The following is a 7658-nucleotide window of genomic DNA, read 5'->3' on the forward strand; positions in this document are numbered from 1 at the left end:
TGACACCACACGATTCCCATTAATTCACTTCAATCACTTTCAATATGCTTTCTATATTGGTGGACAGCCCTTGAACACCCATAGCAGTGGTAGGGACTACATTGCCGATCACAGATTCATGCCTGGGTTATCTATATATTTATCTATCTATGTGGTTGTCATTCATTGTGCATCTGGTGTCTGTTTTTAGTGCTCTCTGATTAACTCATGATGGATCGGCCCCCACTGGCCTTGCCCCTGAAAGGGTGGGGTTTGGACAGGGGTTTGTTTGGTTCAGGGGGTCCAGAGAGAGGGGTCTGGAGTTGAAGGGAGGCAGTGGGGGGACAGCAGGGCGAGTGCCATGTCACCGGGGCCAGAGAGGAACAAAGCCGGGGAGCAGGTCTCCTATGGCCCCGTGCCAGCTGTTAAGCCAAACATCATCTCCATCACTACCCCCAAACACCCACCCTTTCCCATCTGAATGGGAGTGTGCTGGCTTCTGCTGATACATGCACATGCATACACACAAACACACACACACGTGGTCGGCCCAGGGGGCCATGGTCATGTCTGGGGCCCACTAGAGACTATGGGAAAGAGCACATGGGAACATGCAGAGAAACATGTAAATACATCCACAAAACATCCACATGCACAGCAGTCACAACTACAATAAACTTGATGACTGAGAAAGGGATGTCTTTCAAGCAGAAGTTGTTGGATGATGAGAGAGTGATGACAAAACTAAAACAACTGTTCCAGACATATGCTGCTTACATAGATCCTTTGGATGATGACATATTTAGACAGAAACCATTAGCAGATTTTGGCTGTGATTCAACAATCCAAAACTGGCCTTGATGAACAAAACCACTTATAAAACAGTTATAAGTCAATAAGTTGAATAAAAACATATTTTGCACTTTGCAGTCTCACACACAATTTCTGAGTTTTTATTGACATAAGTGGTAAACCGTAATGTTGTAAGCACAATAAGAGGCATGGAGAATGAGACTAAGTGGTAAACCGTAATGTTGTAAGCACAATAAGAGGCATGNAATGTTGTAAGCACAATAAGAGGCATGGAGAATGAGACTAAGTGGTAAACCGTAATGTTGTAAGCACAATAAGAGGCATGGAGAATGAGACTAAGCCAGTGATGCTGGAGGAGAGGCACAGTCCCAGAGGGCAGTCATCATTTACTAGTGAATCTTTGTTTTCATTTCAACAACTTACTACCTATTTTGTGCTAACTGCCTTGCTTTTAAGATTGATGCAAAATAAATCCACTGGTGTAGATATGCTTGACCCGTTTTTATTGCAGCTTTTTTGCTGAATCATTAGCACGTATTTTTACTCTGACAATGGTAACTGGTACTATCCCCAGGGTTTGGAGGGCAGCCCATGCACCTCCTCTCCACAAAGGTGGTTAACCTGGTGACCTAAATAACTATCGGCCTATTTCTAAACTTTCCTGCCTTGCAAACATATTATAATCTTTGATCAATTCTCATTTAAGATCTTTCCTGTTTGCAAAATGTATTCAAAATATTCATCAATCTGTTTTCAGACCAGGTCATAGGACCATCTCTGCTTCATCACTGTTTATAAATGATATAGTTAACAGCAGGCAACATTGTGTTGCCCTTTTAATTGACCTGTCAAAGGCTTTTGACACTGTGGACCACTCATTATTAATTCAAAGGTTGTCCAATATTGGCCTGGATCAGGCTGCATGTAACTGGTTTAAAAACGACCTGAGACACAGGACAAAATGTGTATTTTTTAATGGCGTTAAATCAGGTTTCCTTGATGCTACAAAAGGTGTCCAACAGTGGTCGATTTTGGGTCCTGTACTTTTTACTATCAATATTAACAATATTTGTTTGTCTGTAAAAAAGGAAAGAAAGAAAAAGTAACCTTCACTTGTATGCGGATGATACTACTGTGTATTTTGCTGCCACTTCTGTTGACAAGACTCTGTCTGATCTACAGTCTGCCTTCATTGTTTTACAGAAAACCTTTATTGACCTCAAACTAGTTTTGAATGCGGGTAAAACTAAGTATATATTGTTTTCTAGCGGGTGTTAAAAGGACACAAATTATTTAAGCATTTGTACTTCAGATGGTGCCCACTAAGATCGTGTTCCTGCTTGCAAATATCTGGGCATCTGGATAGACGACGGGCTGTCTTTTAGAAAACATATTGGCTTCTATTTTCTTCTTCTATAGAAATACACTACCTGTCAAAACTTTTAGAACACCTACTCATTCAAGGGTTTTTCTTTATTTTTACTATTTTCTACATTGTGGAATAATAATAGTGAAGATAATAATAGTGAAGACATCAAAACTATGAAATAACACATATGGAATCATGTAGTAGCCAAAAAAGTGTTAAACAAATCAAAATATATTTTATTTTTGAGATTTTTGAAATAGCCACCCTTTGCACACTCTTGGCATTCTCTCAGGGGTATTTATATTTTGGACCACTTTTACTTTTACTTCACTACATTCCTAAAGAAAATAATGTACTTTATACTCCATATATTTTCCTTGACACCCAAAAGTACTCGTTACATTTGAATACTTAGCAGGACAGGAAAATGGTCCAATTCACGCACTTATCAACAGAACATCTTTGGTCATCCCTACTGCCTCTTATCTGGCAGTAATTAATAGTATATCTTGTGTAAATTAATCCGGTGTAGATATATATAGATTGCATTTGGATGCATTTGTTACTGTGCTATTTGGGTTGTTAATTGGATTTGTTCAGACATTTCTTGATTTCTCATGTTGTTCTTTCTGTGTTTTAGTTTTTTAAAGATCCACTATGCAGAAATCACTCTGCCATTTCCTGGTTGCTAAAATTCTAATAGTTCAACTAATTTCAGTTTCCGTGGCAAAACAAGCAAGTATAGTGTAGAGAAATATTGTACCATCTAAACTGCTGTGAAATATCTTTTCCATAACCAAAAATATTGGATTTTCAGATGTCTGTAGCTGGTGTACAAAACCGAAAGTAAAAGACGCAAAAATGACACTTAAGAATGAGAAGCATAGAATTAGAGCACATAGAACAGACCTACAAATTTGTAGACTTGCTTTCAATGAGAATGATAGATCTATAACACACATTTCTATGTGAATATGGTAAGGTCGCCCAAAAAGTTGCATATTGCTGCTTTAAATTGATTATTTGTGTAAATGTTTGACATTTTACTGCATTGTAAGGAGCTCGTAAGATAAGCATTTCGCTGCACCCACTATAACCCCTGCTAAACTGTGTACGCAACCAATAAACTTTGATTTGATCCCAGACAGTGGCGACATCATCTACACTATACAGTACCAGTCAAACGTTTGGACACACCTACTCATTCCAAGGTTTTTCTTTATTTTTATTATTTTCTACATTGTAAAATAGCAGTGAAGACATCAAAACTATGAAATAACACATATGGAATCATGTAGTAACCAAAAAAGTGTTAAACAAATCAAAATACATTTTATATTTGAGATTCTTCCAAGTAGCCACCCTTTGCCTTGATGACAGCTTTGCACACTCTTGGCATTCTCTCAACCAGTTTCATGAGGTATACACCTGGAATGCATTTCAATTAACAGGTGTGCCTTGTTAAAAGTTAATTTTTGGAATTTCATTCCTTCTTAAATGCATTTGAGCCAATCAGTTGTGTTGTGACAAGGAAGAGGTGGTATATAGAAGATARCCCTATTTGGTAAAAGACAAAGTCCATATTATAGCAAGAACAGCTCAAATAAGCCAAAAGAAATGAGTCCATCATTACTTTAAGACATGAAGGTCAGTCAATGTGGAAAATGTCAAGTACTTTGAAAGTTTCTTCAAGTGCAGTTGCAAAAACAATCAAGCACTACGATGAAACTGTCTCTCATGAGGACCGCCACAGGAAAGGAAGACCCAAAGTTACCTCTGCTGCAGAGGATAAGTTCATTAGAGTTACCAGCCTCAGAAATTGCAGCCCAAATTAATGCTTCACAGAGTTCATGTAACAGACACATCTCAACATCAACTGTTCAGAGGATACTGCTTGAATCAGGCCTTCATGGTCGAATTGCTGCAAAGAAACCACTACTAAAGGACACCAATAAGAAGAAGAGACTTGCTTGGGCCAAGAAACACAAGCAATGGACATTTCATTTGATTATTAGGATCTCTTTTAGTMCTCATTTGGACTAATCTTCCAAGAGTCCTTAAGAATATTTCCAGGTAAATACTTAGCTATCCTTCTGATCATGCATGCAGTTTTAATACTTATTTTTAACATAGATGAGTTATTTGAGATGACCATGATAAGCAGTTGTCTAGCTGCACTCCTAGTAGTTTGGTTTTTGCCACTTCCTCAATTTGTACTCCCCCATACTTAATTGTATCCCATGCTGTGTTGGCCCTTTCCTGGTGGAACAGACCAACATAACTTTGGTTTTCTTGGTGTTTAAAACAAGTTTGTTCCGGCAAAAACAATCCCTGATATTTTCCAAATCTACTTGTAGAGCTTGCTGTACCTGTTGAACCAATTGTCTTGCTGTATAAATTGTAGTATCTTCTGCAAATATAATAGCTTGAGATTTAGATAAGGCAAAAGGAAGGTCATTGGTATATATTAATTAAAGAAGTGGCCCAAGGCAGCTGCCCTGCAGTATTCCACAGTTTAAAGTATGAGGGGAAGAAAATGAACCATTGATATAGGTGGACTGTTTTTTGTCAGTTAGATATGACTGTACCCAATTATATGCTACATCCTTAAAACCATAATGAAATAATTTTGTCAAAATTATTTAATGATCCACTAAATCAAATACTGCACTAAAATAAAAAATGAGTACACCCACAAACCTGCCATTATCCATAGCATTGAGCCACTGGTCAGTCATGTCAACCAATGCAGTGGTAGTGGAATGGCTTTTGCAATAAGCATGCTGATTGGCTGTAATCAGATCATTATTTTCCATGTACTCCCATAGTTGTCTACTCACAATACCCTCCAATATCTTACTGAGTGAAGGGAGTAGACTAACTGGTCGACTATTGGCAGGAGTAATGAGTTCTTTGCTGTCTTTCGGAATAGGACACAGTTTAGCGTGCTTCCATACATTTGCAAACATCCCCTTTTCCAATGTCTAATTAAATATGTACTTCAGTGGAGCTGCAATCTGGGGAGCAGCATAGCAAAGTAAAGAATTGTCCATAAGATTATAACCTGTAGATTTTCCATCGGGTAATGACTTCAATAGGTTTAACACCTCCTCTACTGACACCATTTGTAGACTAAAAGAGCCGGTCTTGTTGCTCATAATATGATCATCAATCCATTGGACAATAGCTTGTTTGGCAGTAAAAAAACTGCAAAATAATTGGCAGTATCAGCTGGTTTTGTTATTGTTCTCCTGCCGCCAACCTCGACACTAGATGGGCGTGATGAGATAGATGTACCAAGTAAGCACTTAACTGTATTCCATACCTTTCTAGAATCATTTTAAAAATAAATAAATAAAATCATTTTTGTAAAATCATTTTTTTTTCGTATGACTTAATTTAACTGCATAATTACGTAGTGTTCTATAATTCTGTTAATCAATTTCTAGTTTAGATTTGGCTGCTAAATCTTTTGCCATATTTCTTTGAGAAAAAGACTCATCATCAATCCATGGAGATGGATGAGCCCCAAATGTACTCTTTCTTACTGGGGCATGATGGTCCATTACATCAGTGAGCAAATCAATAAAACATTCTGTAGCGTGATTTAAATCATCCTCTAGATAAATCAGCTTCCAGGGTACAGCAGCCAAATCATTTTGAATTAGCTCATGATTAAGTGTTTTAACATTTCTCTTGACCACAATTCTTGGGGGTTTCTTTGGAACCTTGGTGTTCATGGTTATGATCACAATGTTATGGTCTGTCCAGCCCACTGGCATTGATCTGGCTTTTAAGCATTGCAATGGTATATTACAGAAGATCAGATCAATGCATGTGTCAGGACGGTGACCCAACTTAGTTGATGATCTAGCAGTATCATTAACCATTTGTTTCAAACCCCTGTTCTCGGGATATCTCATACATTTAGATCTATTTTATTTATTATGATCATTCCAATTTATGTTAAAATAACCCAAGATAAATACATCTCTATTACTATCTGTGGCCTGGTCAAACCCAGTACATAAGTTATCCAGATAGTTCACCGTAGAGCTAGGAGGTCTATACACACATCCTACCAATATGGGTGCCTGGTGAGGCAGATRTACTTGAGCCCATAGTGCCTCTATTTGACATACATTAAGGTCATCCCTCCCATTAAAAGGTATATGAATCTGAATGTATCTACACCCCCACAATTCCTATTCCTGTCCCTTCTCAGTAGACTATATCCTTGAGTGTTAATTTTGTTTTGTTTTTTTGTTTTTGTTTTTTACCCCCCTTTTCTCCCCAATTTTCATGGTATCCAATCCCTAGTATTACTATCTTGTCTCATCGCTAACACCCCGTACGGGCTCGGAGAAGACAAGGTCGAAAGCCATGCGTCTCCGAAGCAACCCAACCAAGCCGCACTGCTTCTTAACACAGCGCGCCTCCAACCCGGAAGCCAGCCGCACCAATGTGTCAGAGAAACACCGTGCACTGGCCCCTTGGTTAGCGCGCACTGCACCCGGCCCGCCACAGGAGTCGCGGGAGCGCGATGAGACAAGGATATCCTACCGGCCAAACCCTCCCTAACCCGGACGACCTAGGCCAATTGGTGCGTCGCCCACGGACCTCCCGTCGCGCGGCTGCGACAGAGCCTGGCGCGAACTCAGAGACTCTGGTGGCCAGCTAGCGCTGCAAATGCAGTGCCCTAGACCACTGCGCCACCCGGGAGGCCCTTTGAGTGTCATTTGCCATCATTTACAGATGCATCTAAATGCGTTTCGGTGAAAGCCAAGATATGAATATTATTTATGTGGACCAAGTTAAAAAGCTCAATGTATTTGTTAGGAAGACTACATACATTAACCTGAGCTATATGCAGCCCTTTCCTTGTTCAAGTGGAGATCAAAAGAGCATGTATTAGTTATGTGAAGTTTCATGATACACTACAACACCAGCCAACTCAGATTTTTGACACATTTGAATTAAAAAGCAGGAGTTACTCTAGAGTTCCGATACAACTGCCCGTTGATGTAAAGTTTATCCATAACCATGGAAACTTTTGATTCAGGCAATTCTTAATCATTTCATGAATAGAATACAGTTTTATCTCCTTTTCATGTAATCTGTGGGGAAGTGATCATCTTATTTCCCAAATCAGTGTTTCTGAGTTCTCTGCCGCTGCTCTTCGCCATTTCCTTTTGCTTAAAATTGTCAAAACATGCAATAAATAGCCCGTGGGCCTATTCCCACGAGGCCTTACCCATTCTATAGTCTGGAGAAAGTGACTTACACACAACATCAGCTGGGCAGTTTCAGTTGAGTTGACATAACAGTCTCGGACAGTGTCCCTCAACGCCTCTGCTTTTGTCATTCTCTCCGGTATCCCTGAAAAGATTAGCTTGTCGCATTGACGACACTGTACATCAAGCAAGGTTCTTTAAGTTGTTTGTTCCCCCCTTTGCACCACCTCGCCATGAATAGAATCTACAGTCATGACGTAAGG

Source organism: Salvelinus sp. IW2-2015, linkage group LG2 (genome assembly GCF_002910315.2).
Source record: "Salvelinus sp. IW2-2015 linkage group LG2, ASM291031v2, whole genome shotgun sequence".
Taxonomy (NCBI): Eukaryota; Metazoa; Chordata; class Actinopteri; order Salmoniformes; family Salmonidae; genus Salvelinus; species Salvelinus sp. IW2-2015.